General features: G+C 42.8%; 1 protein-coding gene across 1 annotated transcript in view; it reads right to left on the bottom strand.

Moving 5' to 3' along the window:
• ITGB7 (integrin subunit beta 7) overlaps positions 1–17,292 on the bottom strand; it is a 132,686-nt gene extending 115,394 nt beyond the window's left edge. Inside the window, exons 1-2 of the mRNA XM_077483870.1 lie at positions 17,242–17,292; positions 6,750–6,893 (exon numbers count right to left, since the gene is read on the bottom strand). The gene's annotated coding sequence lies outside the window, so the exon portion shown is untranslated. The remainder of the gene's footprint in view (positions 1–6,749; positions 6,894–17,241) is intronic.
• Between the last annotated feature and the right edge of the window lie 310 nt (positions 17,293–17,602).

Below are 17,602 nucleotides of genomic sequence, written 5' to 3'. Positions count from 1 at the left end.
GTGGTTGTTTGTCTGTTTGTAGAGTGGGGTGTGGGGGGGATAACATGACGTGCAGCACATTAAAGATTTAACCACAGTTAAGACAACATACTGATAATATTACTTAGAACATCCCCTCACCATTAGGTATAAAAGAACTACATTTTTTAAAGAGGTTCTTCATTTGTTAAATTTAAACTAAATTAAATCTAATTAAAAGTGTACCCTGGCTAGAGACCCCTCAGTTTAACTATACCAAAAAGTATTTGGCCTTTGTTGGTAATTACATACGATGTGTCACAAAAGAATAGGAAAGCCAACATTCTAACATCTGGCTGCGTTTTTGAATTTTGGGTATTCTCTAGGAGTATACTGCCTACTCCAGGAATCTACTTGTTGATTTTCTTCCAAAGGGCGTAGAGTCAACATCTCAAGGAAGAAGAAGAAGAGAAGAGAAGGCGGGGGCAAAAGAAGACCGGGCCACCGCTAGTGAAAGAGCTGGAAGAAGAAAGGGGAGGCCCAGCAAGAAGAACCGAAGAGGGGGACGAAGTCGGAAGAAGACCCCCGGACGGCGGCAACAATGAACGAAGAAAAAAGCCGGGCTCCTCCTCTAGTAAAAGGGCTAGCAGAAGATAGCGGAGGAGTGCGGCGAGAAGACCCCCCCAAGACGGAAGACCACCGGAGCTTTGCAATAAATTATTTTAAAAACATGTGTTGTGTTTATTTCTTTACACTTTTTTCACCAGGTGAATGGGTAGGGGTACATGGTACCCCAATACTCATTCACATAGGGTGGGGGGCCGGTATCTGGGGGCCCCCTTATTAAAGGGGGCTTTCGGATTCAGCCCGCAGACCCTGACAACCAACGGCCAGGGTTGTCGGGAAGAGGCCCTTGTCCTCATCAACATGGGGACAAGGTCCTTTGAGGTGGGGGGGCCGCAGGGTCCCCCTTCCACAAAGCACCCCCCCATGTTGAGGGCACGTGGCCTGGTACGGCTCAGGAGGGGAGGGCGCTCGCTCGTCCCCACCCCCTTTCCTGACCGGCCAGGCTATGTGCTTGGATAAGGGTCTGATATGGATTTTGGGGGGACCTCATGCCTTTTTTTGGCAAAGGGCTTCCCCTTTAAGTCCATACCAGGTCACGGGGCCAGCGAGGTGTCCCATCTACATGGTGCCGCGCTCAAAATGAACTGACTTTTCTCCGTGTGTGGGCAAGTCCGTTCATTTCAAAAGTCCGGTGGACTAGCACACAGACGGCCGAATTGTGAGTCAAGACTTCTTTCTAAGTCCGCCGGACTTTTGGAAAGAAGAAGTTCGCCGGAGCCCACACACGGGCGGATTGTCCGGCGGACTCTGGTCTGCCGAACCAAGTCCGCCAGATAGTCTGATCGTGTGTACGTGGCATAAGGCACATCATTTATGATTCCATCCACTTTGAGTTGATCTAAACAATGCTAGTTCCTCTGTACAATGTGCTGTATGTTACATACTCTGAACAGATTACCTCTGTACACTGTGCTGTGCAACAGACTGCTTTACTCTGTATGCTGTGCTGTAAATCACATAATCTTCACCTCTCTTCAGCTTGAAGCTCCCAACTTCCTGCTATCCCAGATACATATTGTTGGCTCTCCCACTGCAACCCACTACATTTTCTTCTGTCTGTCCCCAGCAGAACAACCCAATTTGCCTTGGACCTTGTCGCCATCAGTATTTTCCTTATTCCATAAATTCAGTCCTATAAAACAGTGCTTCATAAAAATGTGGCAACTGGAAAATTATAAAGTATCTAAAAAAGATGTCACAAATAATTGAAAATACATCCCTAACCTGCCCTTTTCATAAACAAGCACACATTTTGTACAGTAAATAAGAACTTATAATTCTGATTTTAATCGGGCAACATTCACTTTCATAAAAAAAAAAAAAAAAAAAATCTACAATCTAAATTCACATTTTATAGGTATTTTTTAAAGATTTGTTTTTTTTACCTCTTGCATACTGAGAAAAGATAGGATTTTGACGCAAAACCGTGTCTCTCATCCTACAATATAACCAATTTGTCCTGTGTAACAACATGGACACTTATGTTAGTAGTACTAAAAAACGTGTGTATATTTCCAATTCGCTGCTGGAAGACTAAGCCAGTAAGATCCCATCCATTGAACACACATTAGCACTAGTATCTGGCCCCGAGGATGCACAACTCACTCCCCAGTGTCCATTGAGATGTCCCCTCCAGTAAGAGTACTAGCCAGTTTTTACAGCAATGGTGCATGTGCATTATCTCATCAGCAGTCAGTCTCTACAGTACATGCACTAACCCTCAGTGACCAGTTATCAATATGTGTTGGTGAATGATTCAGTAATCAGTCTCCATAATATGTACTTTATGTGACCAGTCTTCATTGCATACATATATATATATATATATATATAAAGAACTGTTACTGATTAAAATTTTCTTGTTCGTTTAATTGATTTTTTTTTAAATCAATTAATCGACTAATTTCAATTAATTATAATGCACATACAGACCCAACTACTTTTAGCTGATCTCCTTGCATTGTAACTCTGCATTAGTCAGTGGTAAATGTGGTATACACTATATACAATCACCCGACACTAGTTCGTTTCCACAATCCATGACTTAACTTCACAGTTCACACAAATATGTTTTAAATTCAAACTGTAGCACTGACGCAAGTAATTTTTTTTTCTACAGTAGCGTGACAATCCCTCTACCTCCGGTCTAACTAATCACTCTCACCTTATGGCATGGACCACTGTGCAAACAGGTGGTCATGCAAGCGGGTATAAAAACATCTCTCAGCGAGGACACCAGGTCATGGGTTGAAAGAAAAGAAAAGAAAAGTGCTCACCGCTTAAGTATAAGATTTAATTTATGTGTTCAAACACAAACTACTCATATAAAGATGATAAATTGTGTTAGTTCTGTAGGGCAGCAGCAGGTGACGTCATGCATAGCTCCTCCCCCCTACGCATTACGTTCAATCAGAACTTCAACGTTACCGGACTCCTCCCCCTTCCCTTTGTTAGCAGATGGAGGCATTTGGGGAAGGGGGAGGAGTCCAGTGAAGTCAATGCCCGTGACATCACTGGATCTCCGACGGAACTCCCTGAAGACCCAGAAGCCGAGGTGAGTACCGATCAAAAGACTTTTGATCGATCAAAAAAATGTATCAATCGAGGAATTAATCTTTCATTTCCACAGCCCATATATATATATATATATATATATATATATATATATATATATATATATATAGATAGATAGATAGATAGATAGATAGATAGATAGATATAGATAAATAAATTAACCCCTCCAGTGACCCGGCCTAAGAGAACTGTAAGTGCATAATGCATAAACCCCTCAATCCCAATGACCAGATCTCCAGAGCACCTTAATGAACACCTCAGTGACCAGTCTGCAGGGTCAATTTCTTAAGTCCTTAGTGCCAGCCTCCAAATAATATGCGTTAAACCAGCCAGAGTAATGGCTATATTACTTTGTTAACCATTCAGTGACTATTTTCCAAAATAGGCGAGTTACCCCCTCACTGACCTGTCTCCAGAGTATTGCATTAATGCTTTAGACAACAATTTTCAGATTATGTGCAATAATGCCTAAGAATTCAGTCACTAGAGTGAATATATTAAAACGTCTTTAACCAGTCTTCAGTGTGTGTGTTAACCAATCATTAGATAAAAATATATATATAAATGCAAAAATTCTGCGCAGTGTTAAATAACTAAGATCAGAGGCAGCTAACACAAAAGGTAGTATAGCGAACCCAATAGCATATGAATATAAAGTGTAGCACCAAAAAAAAAAATCCTAATCAAAATAGTAATATGAGTGAACATAAATGCAAAATTCAAACATAAATATGAAATGAATCACATATAAGCTTAAAATGACAGTGAATGTGATATCTAAATAAAAAAAGGGACATTCATATGTGCAGGTAGTCCCAATATAGGTACATAGGGTGACTACATGCACATATTAATGTAATTTTTTTTATTTAGATATCACATTGACTGTGTCATTTTAAGCTTCTATGTGATTAATTTCATATTTATTTTATACATTTTGCATTTATGTTTACTCTTATTATTATTTTGGTTTGAACAATATTTTGGGTGCTATGCTTTATATCCAATCATTAGATGTGGTGGTTCCATTCGTTTTCACCTGGTGATACAACAAGTAATACACCTCCTGTAATAGCGTGCCCCCACTCTGGATGGAGAAGCTACAGACACCTTTGAACGGCAACATTGTCATTCTAGAGAGAGGGGAACATTAGAAGCACTAGCAGATTTGGATACACTAACAAACTGAAGACAAACCCGACCTCCTACACGAAGACTCCTTGACTTTTGGATGTCAAAAAGGCATTTGATAGGGTCAACTGAAAATGCACATTCTCTATGCTGCAACATATCAGCCTAGGTCCCAACTTTCTCAAGTGGAAACAAGCAATGTATTTGACTCCCTTTGCAGTGAGCAAGTTCAATAGGACTCTGTTAGTGCAGAGAAAAAAAAAATACAATTGCACAGAACTGCATCTGGTGTGAACTATCACTCAGACCAATTCAGCATCACGAATGAGCCCTGGCAGGGATGTCCCTTCTCCCCTCTCCTCTCTCTGGAACCCTTCCTCTCCAGATTGAGAGCCAACACAAACATCCAAGGCTTTCAAATGGGAAAATTGGAGATAAACAATACAAGATCTTCCTGTATGTGGATGACCTTCTATTCTGTCTCACCTCTCCCCACACCTCCCTCCTTAATCTTATGCGGTGAATTGAAACCTATAGCCAGACTCCTTTTAACACTTTATAAGAAGTTACAGCAACAGTTTTTTTTTCCTTTTGGGATAAATGTTTTACATAAATAAAAGCTTATTATTGTAAGCACCTCTGTTAGTGGTAAATGGTTTGTCTCAACATTTTAACTACTACATCTGCAGGACAGCTTGTTCTTTTGAAAAATAGCACTTAGTGGCCAGATCACCAGGTGAAAATAAAGGAAAGAAAGGCTAAAAATTAAAATGAATGCAGCCACCACATCTAAGAATTGGTAAGCTGCATTATAATAAATATTTACTTTTGGGTTTAATACCGCTTTAAGATGCTCAGGCTTGTTGTGGAATCCTGGGAAAGCAGATGACTCTAATCTCATGAGAATATGCTACTGCATTGTGAAAGGAGATGTGGCTCTAGCAAGTAAGGAGATCTTTTATTTTCACGCATAATTAATTTAAAAGAATTATGAGCGGAAATTCAATTATTACTGAAGATTGGATATACAACATATCAAACCATTTCAGAATCTTAGTTCAGTAAATACTGATGTATTTTTGTCTCCAGGGATGGGAGATACTTGGGATGGCAGCAATATCTACTGGAAAGTAGACGTGGAGCCAGAGCCAGGACAAGGGGTGGGCAGGAGAGGCAGCTGCCCTGGGCACTGTGGTATCATGTGAGGTTGGGGGGGTGGATTTGTGTTGGAAGGGTGAATTTGAGGGGTGGCAGTATTGTTCTAGGAGGGGAAATTTGGTGGGGAGTGCCAAGAGTGGTGAATTTTGGGATTTGTGTAGGGAGGGGAATAGCAAGAAGATTTGTGCTAGGAGTAGGTTAGAAGATGTGTACTAGGAAGGGAAATTTTAGAGGTAGATGATTTGTGCTAGAAGGGGGGAATCGTTGGTGGGGGAGGGGGCATTCGAGCTGGGTGGATATGGGGAATGGGTAGAGGCAAAGATTTGTGCTGAAAGGGGGGGATTTCAGCATGGGGTGGATTTGTACTGAGGAGGGAGAATTTATGCTTGGGGGTAGACATGAAGATTAGTGCTCAGTGTTTTTGTGGGGGGATTTTTGTTGCCACATAATGCTCATACATCTTTGGGGGGGGGGGGGGGGCGCAGTTTGCTATGTTCGCCCTGGGCTCTAGATGACCTTGTGTCGGCACTGCCTGGAGCACTTAACAGCAGACCTGGCACATGTGCCCAGGATGACTGGGTTTAGGAACACCCCTGGTAATAAATGTGTGACCAAAAACACAGCCTATGTAAGTTTTAATTCTGCTTTTTGGGGGTCCATAGAAATTAACAGGAATGCCATAAAAAAAAGCATGTGTATTGTGTTTTAACACATTTTAATGCAGTGTATTACAATCAGAACACATTCAAGTTAAATATGTGTGTCAGTTCACAAAAACACACATTGTAAAATATATAATATAAAACAGCAATTATTCTCACAATGCCTGAACTCAGCCTAAATGACCTAAATTTGCGTTATAATAATTTCTCAACTTCAACCTGATTATTCAGATTTCTTTTTATATAGGTACAGCTGTTATATGATTATAAGATTTACAGAAAGAAAATAACACAGTTTTAAAGAGGACTAATGTAAATTATTTCGGAAAACAGTGTGCAAAGAAAAATTGGCTGAAGCGCATCATTTTTGGACGATTAGAGGTATTTGTGTACCGATGAAAAAAAAAAAAAAACGATTTTCAGTACAAAATTAAAAAACATGGCAATATGCATCAAAAAGCATTTAATTCTCAGCATGCAAAAAGCAATATACTGACAACAAGAAAACACGTTACAAAATTGTTATAAAGTTTACACAAACAGTTCAGCTTAACAGAAGAATAGGTTTATGCACAAAATGATTCAATGAAGTATAGATTTCAAAGTAATGAAGGAAAATAATCAATTTGGTTGACTTACAGTTTCAGGCAGAGTGTGCTCTGTGACAAATGAAGAAGTGAAATATTCATGTGAGAAGCACTGTCTGTTAGATGTTGCATGACATGGTTTTGTCTCCACCCAGTGACCATGACCTCATATCGCCTCCTCGCACCTCTCCTATCCCTAATAGGAGAAAAACACAACAGAGGCATAAAATGTCTGCAAATATGAAGAAGGATAAAACATGAAAAGGCCTTCTCGAGGTCTATTCGCTTATAATAGGATGATGACTCTAGACTTTCCACCAAGTCAAGTTTAACATTTTTAAATAAATAATTAAAAGAAAAAAAAAAAGATGTAAAGATGGCTACCAAAAGAGCGGCTGAAAATAATTGGGTCCTCCTGCCTGTTCTGTGAGTACCTGTATCTGGACCAGCAAAACAGAAAAAACCAGGCTCTAGGGGTCACCATGTACAATCAACCTTAGACCTACCAAAACTATGTAATATGTACTCACAAAAGTGAGTACACCATCACATTTGTGTAAATATTTTATTATATCTTTTCATGTGACAACACTGAAGAAATGACACTTTGCTACAATGTAAAGTAGTGAGTGTACAGCTTGTATAACAATGTAAATTTGCTGTCCCCTCAAAATAACTCAACACACAGCCATTAATGTCTAAACGTCTGGCAACAAAAGTGAGTACACCCATAAGTGAAAATGTCCAAATTGGGCCCAAAGTGTCAATATTTTGTGTGGTCACCATTATTTTCCAGCACTGCCTTAACCCTCTTGGGAATGGAGTTCACCAGAGCTTCACAGGCTGCCACTGGAGTCCTCTTCCACTCCTCCATGACAACATCACTGAGCTGGTGGATGGTAGAGACATTGCGCTCCTCCACCTTCCATTTGAGGATGCCCCACAGATGCTCAATAGGGTTCAGGTCTGGAGACATGCTTGGCCAGTCCATCACCTTTACTCTCAGCTTCTTTAGCAGTCTTGGAGGTGTGTTTGGGGTCGTTATGTTGGAATACTGCCCTACGGCAGTATTCTCTGAAGGAAAGGGATCATGCTCTGCTTCAGTATGTCACAGTACATGTTGGCATTCATGGTTCCCTCACAGAACTGTAGCTCTCCAGTGCCGGCAGCACTCATGCAGCCCCAAACCATGACACTCCCACCACCATGCTTGACTGTAGACACACTTGTCTTTGTACTCCTCACCTGGTTGCCGCCACACACACTTGACACCATCTAAACCAAATAAGTTTATCTCATCTCTGTCTCATCAGACCACAGGTCATGGTTCCAGTAATCCATGCCCTTGGTCTGCTTGTCTTCAGAAAACTGTTTGCAGGCTTTCTTGTGCATCATCATTAAAAGAGGCTTCCTTCTGGGACGACAGCCATGCAAACCAATTTGATGCAGTGTGCAGCGTATGGTATGAGCATTGACAGGCTGATCCCCCACCTCCTCAACCTCTACAGCAATGCTGGCAGCAATGATACGTCTATTTCCCAAAGACAAACTCTGGATATGACGCTGAGCATGTGCACTCCACTTCTTTGGTCTATCATGGCGAGGCCTGTTCTGAGTGGAACCTGTCCTGTTATTGGTCACTGTGCTGCAGCCCAGTTTCAGGGTCTTGGCAATATTCTTATAGCTTAGGCCACCTTTATTTAGGGCAACAATTCTTTTCTTTCAGATTCTCAGAGAGTTTTTTGCCATGAGGTGCCATGTTGAACTTCCAGTGACCAGTATGAGAGAGTGAGAGCGATAACACCAAATTTAACACACCAGATCCACATTCACACCTGGGACCTTGTCAGAGTCACATGACACTGGGTCACATGACACCGGGGAGGGAAAATAGCTACCGTATAAGACGCACCCTAAGTTTAGGAGGGAATTTAAAAGAAAAAACTTTTAGGAGGGAAGTTTAAGGAATAAAACTTACATTTAAATGCCCATCAATGCAGCCATGTCAGTGTCATTTGCAGCCTTGCATTTAGCCTTGTCAGTCATTTTCAGCCTTGCATTTAGTCTTTTGTAAGTCATTTTCAGCCTTGCATTTAGCCTTGTCAGTCATTTGCAGTCTTCTCTGTGTGTTTGCCATTTAAAAATGGCATCGCCGAGATATACACAGGACATCTGCTCTGTCTCGGCGGCGCTCTGTAGTTCTTGGCCGTTCTCGGCAGCTTTCGGGCATTTTCGGCCGCACTCGGCCATTCTCGGCTATTTTCGGACGTTCTCGGCTGCTTTAAGCTCTCTGAAAGCCGCCGAGAATGGCCGAGTGCGGCCGAAATTATCCCAGAACTGCCGAGTGCGGTCGAAAATACCCGGAAGCCGCCGAGAACAGCAGAAAGGCTTACAAACAGTGGGGGATCGGAGTATAACACACACCTCCAATTTCCCCCTGATTTTAGGGGAAAAAGGTGCATGTTATACACCGATAAATACGGTAATTGGGCCCAAATTGGACATTTTTTACTTAGGGGTGTACTCACTCTTGTTGCCAGAGGTTTAGACATTAATGTCTGTGTGTTGAGTTATTTTGAGGGAACAACAAATTTACACTGTTATACAAGCGTTACACTCACTACTTTACATTGTAGCAAAGTGTAATTTCTTCAGTGTTGTCACTTGAAAAGATATAATAAAATATTTTTTTTCAAAAATGTGAGGGGTGTACTCACTTACTATACAAGAGATAGGGTTTAGGGTTGTAGGATACTAAAAAGCACAAAAATAGGAGGACAGATAACCAAATCAGCAAAATGTTCTATGAATGCGACCTCTAAAAACCTTTAAAAACAAATGCTGATGGGCAGAGGGCAACCAGATAAATTGATGACCCTTTGAGATCAGTACACAATATTACCTCGCACCAAGATCTGACTTCCATGGGCAAAGATCCCGTGTCCAAGGTCCAGACAGCAGCTTGCCCTCCAGCTACTCTGAGATTCTCTTAAGGTAAGAGTATCTTTATCTAGCCCAGCTCCTTTCAGGCATCTGCTCCAGCTCTAACTTGGTTTCCAAGGCCATCAGCACATGGTACATCATGAGGCCTGACCCTTAAACAGTGTTCGCACATTGCACCATCCCAGAGGGAGAGTCCCAGGGGAAAGAGTACTGGAAAGGTGCTTCTAAACGTTTATCATCTCCCCAAACCATGGCTGAGTGAGATAAATGTTTATGACCTAGAAATGGTTCATCCACACTGACTACTGGAACCTCCTTCCAGCAACAGGCTCAAGTAATTAACCCAACTGGACAGGAAACCCTACAAAGCTCAGAAAAGTTAAAGTGTTACTAAAACCAGGACCATGCATTCACTATATCTGGTCTCCTACAGGACACAGAACATGGAAATGCAATTTTTTTAGTAACTATAAACTGCTAAATACTTTTTCTCATCATCAGTATTCCTTTCATGACTAAGCCTATTTTTGGCATTTGGTGTTTACAAGTTAAAATCCATATTTTTTGCTAGAAAATTACTTGGAACCCCCAAACATTATATATATTTTTTTAGCAGAGACTCTTGAGAATAAAACGGCGATTGTTGCAATATTTTTGTCACACGTTATTTGCGCAGCGGTGTTTTAAACGCAACTTTTTTGGAAAAGGGACACTTTCATGAATTAAAAAAAAAACGAAACAGTAAAATTCGCCCAATTTTTTTGCATAATGTGAAAGATAATGTTACGCCGAGTAAATAGATACCAAACATGTCACACTTTATAATTGCACGCACTCGTGGATTGACGACAAAGTACGGTACCTAAAAATCTCAATAGGCGACGCTTTAAATTTTTTTTATGGTTACCAGGTTAGTGTTACAGAGGAGGTCTAGTGCTAGAATTATTGCTCTCACTCTGATGATCGCGGCGATACCTCACATGTGGGATTTGAACACCATTTACATATGCGGGCGCGACTTCCGTATGCGTTTTCTTTGCTTCGCGAGCTCGCGGGGATGGTGGGCGCTTAAAAAAAATGTTTTTATTTATTTTATTTATATTAAAAGGATTAAATTGTTTTAAAAAAAATAAATAAAAATTTGATCACTTTTATTGCTGTCACAAGGAATGTAAACATCCCTTGTGACAGTAATAGGTGGTGACAGGTACTCTTTATGGAGGGATCGGGGGTCTAAAAGACCCCCCCACCCCTCATTTACACTTCAATGTATTCAGATCGCCGAAAACGGCGATTCTGAATACCGTATATTTTTTTAAAACCGGCGCCATTGGCAGCCGAGTAAACGGGAAGTGACGTCATGACATCGCTTCCGTGTTTATGATTAGGATACTGGAACGAAGCCGATTATGGCTTTGTTCCAGTTCCTCCCCAGCACCCGGAGGCGCCGGATCTTGAATCGGTGCTCCCGATCGAGCGGGAGCACCGGTAACAGCGGTGGGAGGCGGCGGGAGGGGGGGGGCGTCCCCTCCTGCTCCTCCGGCATAACAGCCGAGCGGCTTTTAGCCGCATTGGTTATTATGGCTGGATAGCCAATCGCCGGCCGAAAAAACGGTACCGGGATGATGCCTGCAGGTGCGGGCATCATCCCGGTATACCCCCCGGAAGCCGAGTACGCAGATCTGCGTACGCTCGGGGGGGAAGGGGGTATATAGCAGTCTTGTAACTTCTATCAGTTGCTGGTAAAGCTTTTAGGAGGAGTTTTCATACTGCACTGAACTGTCCTATCAGGATCCAGGACCCCTAAACCTCTGAACAGTGCTGATTGGCCCTGTGCTGATCACATGCACTCTCCCCAGAAAACCCTTTTTACACAATGCAGAGTATTAACCCTTTAGGTTTCACAGTGAGTATAACAAGCATGCTTTACTGGATATACAGACTGATTTTACTGTTGTGGGTTTAATAACACTTTAAGCATTAGCTCCGGCTACTTACAGCCTAGTAATAACACATCCTAAATGTATTGGAGAGGCCACTATTAACTGTTCCCCTCCTGTGCCTCGTGTCCCAGTCTGCAGTCCCTGTCTGTGGGAAGGTGTGTTGTTGATGCTCGGTATGGTACCTTGCATGCCAGCAGGATATCCATGACGGGCAGCAGCAGGCAGGATCAATTCTCGTTTTGGATGGGGACGGTGCTCCTTCCAGAGGATCTGTTTGCTGTGAGATGAAGTGGTCAATGGCCATCTGCACCTTCAGCCTTCGTCATTTTACGGCCCCAGTCAGCCTGCCCTCTGATCCTGGGGAAGTGGAGAGCACTGGGTGGGAGCTGGAGAGGAGACGTAGCAGAGAGTACTGGCGGGGTTGGAGAACACATGGGTGGGGGCAAAGAGCAGGGGGTAGTGGAGATCACAGGGGTGGGGAGCAGAGAGCACGGGGGGGGGGACTTGAGAGTACTGGGGGGGGGGGGGCCAAAAAGAACAGGAGTGGAGAGCATGGTAGGCTGAGAGCACTGAGGGGGCTAAGAGTGTGGGGTGGCCACTGGGGGGGGGCAGAAAAACAGGGGTGGAGAGCACAGGGGGCTGGAGAGTACTGGGGGGGTACAAAGAGTAGGGGGAGCTTGAGAGCACTATTGGGGGCCAGAAAGAACAGGGGGAAAAGCACGGGGGGACTGGAGAGCATTATGGGAGGTGGAGAGCACATGGGTGGGGGCAAAATGCAGGGGGGAGTGGAGATTGCTGGGGGGGAGCTAAAAAGAACAGGAGTGGAGAGCACGGGGGGGGTAGAGAGCACGGGGGGATCTGGAGAGCGATGGGTGGAGCTTGAGAGCACCAGGGGGCCAGAAAGAACAAGGGTGGGGAGAATGGAGGGCTGGAGAGCACTAGGTGGGGGGGGCTGGAGAGTGATGGGGAGAGCTGGAGCACTGGGGGGGGGGTGAGAAAGAACGGGGGGAGCACTGGGGGGAAAAAGAACAGGAGGGAGAGCACTGGGGGGAGAGACGAGCACTGGGGGGGGAACAAGGGCAGAGAGCACTGGGGGACTGGAGAGCACTGGGGGGGGACAGGGGGGGGGAGAACAAGTGGGGTAACAAGGGCGTAGAGCACTGGGGGGGGGGGGAGAACAGGGGGAGAGTACTTTGGTACTTTGCTGCCCGCAAGCAGTGATTCCTGCACTGTACTGAAACTCCTCCTCTTAGAACCGCTGTAGCTCAGAAGGCAAGCTCTGTGAAATGTGTGACACAGTAGCACCTACTCACTCAGCACAGTTAACACAAGTGACAATTCAAGGAAGTAAACGTGTGGGGATCTTCACAGAGTAAGATTCCTATGCAATTTTCAGCCTACTCATTGGAATGAGCTGAAAGTGCACTGGATCACACCAAAAGTAAGCATATGCACTATTTTTAAAAAAGGTACTGCAGTCGGGCAGCATGATGCTGAGGCATCATCCGATCCAGTGCAGGCAAACTCACTGCCTTTGTGATCTGCGTTTGGGGTGTCGATAGGAATCTACTGCAGCAGATGCCCCGTCCAGTGTGTCTGGAACACGGTGCAGCAAACGCACACAGAACACGTTTCGGTTCACATCTCATTCAAATTAATAGGAGTAGGCTAGAAATAATTGAAATACAATGAATGAAATTAATGTATGATTTTGACCATATATGCACTTTAACACACTATGGTGGGGATATGCAAATAGCGGACCTCCAGCTGTTGCAAAACTACAAGTCCCATCATGCCTCTGCCTCTGGGTGTCATGCTTGTGGCTGTCAGAGTCTTGCTATGTCTCATGGGCCTTGTAGTTCTGCAACAGCTGGAGGTCCGCTAATTGCATATCCCTGTTACAGCATAAACAAACTGTTTAAAAGTCATAGGAAATATAAAATGACCTAAATCAACAGAGCACATAGTAACCAATAAATATGTGTTCTGACTGCACTATGACCTCAGTTGCTAAAACCAAAACACACATATTTGTCTACACTGTTTACTATGCACCCTGTTGCTTTGAGTCCAGTAAATAGCAGAGACACATGGGTATGTCCAGGCACACACGTTCACCACTTTTTATCATTATGTTACTCTCATATTTTAGGCTGGATATATAATGTTCTATGCTATGTGCATGCAGCGCATTCGGTAACACTCATATGCAGACGTAAAAGCACCCATAGATTTTGCGTTGGTCTTTCACATTTATTTTGTAGCACATAGGGGTGAACCAGCTACATAGGAAAGAATAGAATTTTTACTTGAAAGCCATTTTCATACAGCAAAAGGCAAGAGTTTTGCTACATCAAAATAGTCTGGACAGGCTTAGGGGTCTCTCTACATCAATGCATAGCAACGCACAGACATAGCACTTAAGCAGCCACTACATTTTTGAATGAAAAAAAACTGACTTGGTTCCTCCATCCACATATTCGAGGTGGATGGGGAAATCTTCCCAGCTGTATTCTGACAGTGGGGAGACTTCCCTGCGACATCAGAATACACTGTTTTTATATGTGTGGAAATGTACTAAACTCACACATTTTTTTTTTTGCAATTTTACTGATCTTTACACAGCTGTGTGCATCGACCCATAGAAAATAATGCACTTGTGTTCAGATCCATAAATCAAAAAAAGTAAAAAATGCTGTACTGATGAAAACGCAATTGTGTGCATACAGACACACACTCCGCCCTCTATGCCTACTTCTGCCACTGCAGTTGTCACACAACTATGCAGTGGTAAGGGAGGTTTAAATCTGGGTGAGCCCGAGTGAGATTCACAGACACATAAAGTGGATGTAAACCCAATTTTTTTTTTATTTTTTTTTATTTCATAATGTAGAGTACAAGATTCCCTATCATTTGAGCCCAGTCAATCCAGCTCTGAGCAGTGAGTAATCCTCTTTTATTGTTCAGTGAGATAAATCTTGACAAATAGAGAAAAGCTTTGTCAAATCCTCACCCCTTGCTGTGTGTGACAGGTGATTTACATATCTCGTGCACTAGCCTAAGAGACATGCATTATTTTCTAATTCCCTTCCGCTCCTTTCTTCTGCTGCTCTGCCAGGATTGGATGTTCCACACCTCAGCATAATTGGGCATGCTGAAGTCATGTGGTTACTATCCTGTCTTTTCACTGGATGTTAGAGATCATAGCAGAAGTTCAGTGAAAGAAATACACAGGAGAAAATGCATATTGACAAGGGGAGTGTAGAGGTGGGCGGGGAGTCTACTGACATCATGACTCCACCCACCGAGATCCAGACAACAGACCCACCCACATAATCTGCAGTTTTTCGGGTCTCATAACAGACAGAGGGGAGACATATGATGGGTAAAGATACATGCAGGAGGCACGTATATCCTTATAGATAACCCCTATGGCAGTAGTTTAGAAAGGATGACATTGGGTTTACATCCACTTTAAACAGAATGTAATCTACATGTAAATTAAATCTGTCATTAAAGAAATTGCTAGCTGCTTTGTCTTCATACTGATCATCTGGCTGTGTTGATTTACTAAATCTGGAGTGTGCAAAATCTGGTGCACACAGGAACCAGTTTTCTTTTTTTGTCAAAGCTTAAATAGGTTGTAAAGGTTTTTTAAAAATAAAAATAAATAATCATGTTATACTTGCCTCCTTTGTGCAAGGATTTTGCACAGAGTGATGCTGATCCTCCGCTTCTGTGGTCCCCCAGCAGCGCTCCTGGCTCCTCCCCGCATCAAGTGCTCCCTCAGAGACCTGCATTGCATGGGGGTACCTGTGCGGGCTTGCTGCTGTGTCCATTGACACAGACAGCAGAACTCTGCCCCACCCCCAGCTCACGTGTCACTGGATTTGATTGACAGCCAATTGCTCCTGCTGCTATCAATCTATCCAATGACATCCCGAGAGATCGGTTGGAGCTGCTGGGCTTGTTCTCGTCATTGGAAAGATTGGGGTCAGTTAAGTAAAAGGGGCGCTCTGGGGCAGCTGTAGCACAGAAGGTTATTTTACCTTAACGCATAGAATGCATTAAGGTGAAAAACCTTGAGGGTTTACAACTCCTTTAATTGAACAAGCAAAAGTTAGAAGCTAAATGGCTACTATACACAGTTGTACCAGATTTTGCACTCTCCAGTTTTAGTAAATCAACACCATTTGAGTCACTGACCCCAAGTAACTATCATCTTTAAGAAGGAGCTCAGCAATGGCAGCCCTTCATATTTCTCAATAGACATTGTGTGAGTTTACAATTCTACCACAAGAGGGAGACAAAAGCCAACTTAAAGTTATGTAGCAGGCCAATGACACTTCTCATGGTAATTCTTAAATCTGGAGAAAATACTGAACTTTATGTAAAGCAAAAATGTGAAAAGGTAGAAAATAATGATGGTGATGGCTGTAAAGTATAAAAAGCATAACCTGAGATCGGTTCTTCTTTTAATCCATCAATTTATAACCTATATTAATTTATGACTGACCATAGAAGCCTGATAAAAGCAAGTGATGTTGCTCAATGTGAGCGTTGCTTACAATTATTGGACTGTTTATGTATTGCTAGAAAAAGGTACAAATGGCCTTGGTATTCAGGGTATTTATATTCACACTGGGAGAACTTGAGCTGTCACTATTTTATGAAAAGGGACCTGAAATCAAAAAGTTCTGATTTCTTATAGGGAATATCTAGAGATATTAGGTGTACCTAAGCAGCACCCAAAAAGATCTGTCCTTTGTCTTAAACTCTTTCTGAAAAATAGCACTTGCATGTAACTTTGCTTTTCGCTTTTTACTGTAACTGTATATCTGCAGTGTGAGATCATTTAACCTCTTGCTTATTGGGCACTTATACCACCTTCCTGCCCAGGCCAATTTTCAGCACTGTCACATTTTGAATGACAATTGCACAGTCATGCAACACTGGACCCAAATGACATTGTTTTTCATACAAATAAAGCTTTCTTTTGGTTGTATTTAATCATCACTGGGTTTTTTAACAAACAAAAAAACACCAAAAATTTTGGGGGAAAAAAAAAGTTTTCATAGTTTGTTATACAATTTTGCAAACAGGTAATTTCTTCTCCTTCATTGATGTGTGCTGATGAGGCTGCACTGATAGGCTGCAATGATAGGCACTGATAAGGTGGCACTGACCTGGAAGCACTAATGAGCCTGCACTGATGGATGGCACTGATAGGTTACACCGATAGGCAACACTAATGATGAGGCACTGGTGGGCACTGCTTTGCAATATTGATGGGCACTGGTACGTGACACTGGTGGGCACTGTTAGGTGGCACTGTTGGGTACTGCTTAGCAGCAGTGGCTGTCAGTGGGTGGGACCAATGTCCAATTTACACAAGCTGGTAATTGTTTTTTTTTTTTCCTCCAGTTGTCAGTGGGAGGGGGAAAAAGCATGGCTGACAGCTGATCACGTGGTAAAGGGCTGGTGTCCCAAGGACGGGGGTGTGCAGGCAGCTCTAGCATGAGTGGACATTCATGTACGCCCTCCCCTTTGTACACTTTTTTTTGTAAATTCCAGCCTCCCTATGCACCAATATAGCATTCATGTACTTTTTTTGCAAAAATATCAAAGTTGTCTATTATATCTACAGTCACTTACTTTCCTAATCCATGTTCCATTAGTAATGTCTTTATCCTGATCAGACTGTAGGTCATGACACAGGAAGGAGTTGACCAGCTGATCTCATTAGCACACACTCTGCATCATCCACCCCATCCCCCATTCCCAGGTGCACGTTTTTTAACCACTTCGCCCCGGAAGATTTTATTCCCTTCCTTACCAGAGTACTTTTTACAATTTGCCATTGCAACGGTTAAACTGGTAATTGCGTAGTGATGCGATGCTTTACCCAAACAAAATTGGTGTCCTTTTTTCCCCAGAAATAGAGCTTTCTTTTGGTAGTATTTAATCATCTCTGCAGTTTTTATTTTTTACGCTATAAACAAAAAAACTGCAACAA

Source organism: Lithobates pipiens, unplaced genomic scaffold (genome assembly GCF_037356315.1).
Source record: "Lithobates pipiens isolate NorthernLeopardFrog02 unplaced genomic scaffold, aLitPip1_a1.2 Scaffold_16, whole genome shotgun sequence".
Lineage (NCBI taxonomy): Eukaryota > Metazoa > Chordata > Amphibia > Anura > Ranidae > Lithobates > Lithobates pipiens.
This window is presented reverse-complemented; position numbering and strand designations above follow the sequence as displayed.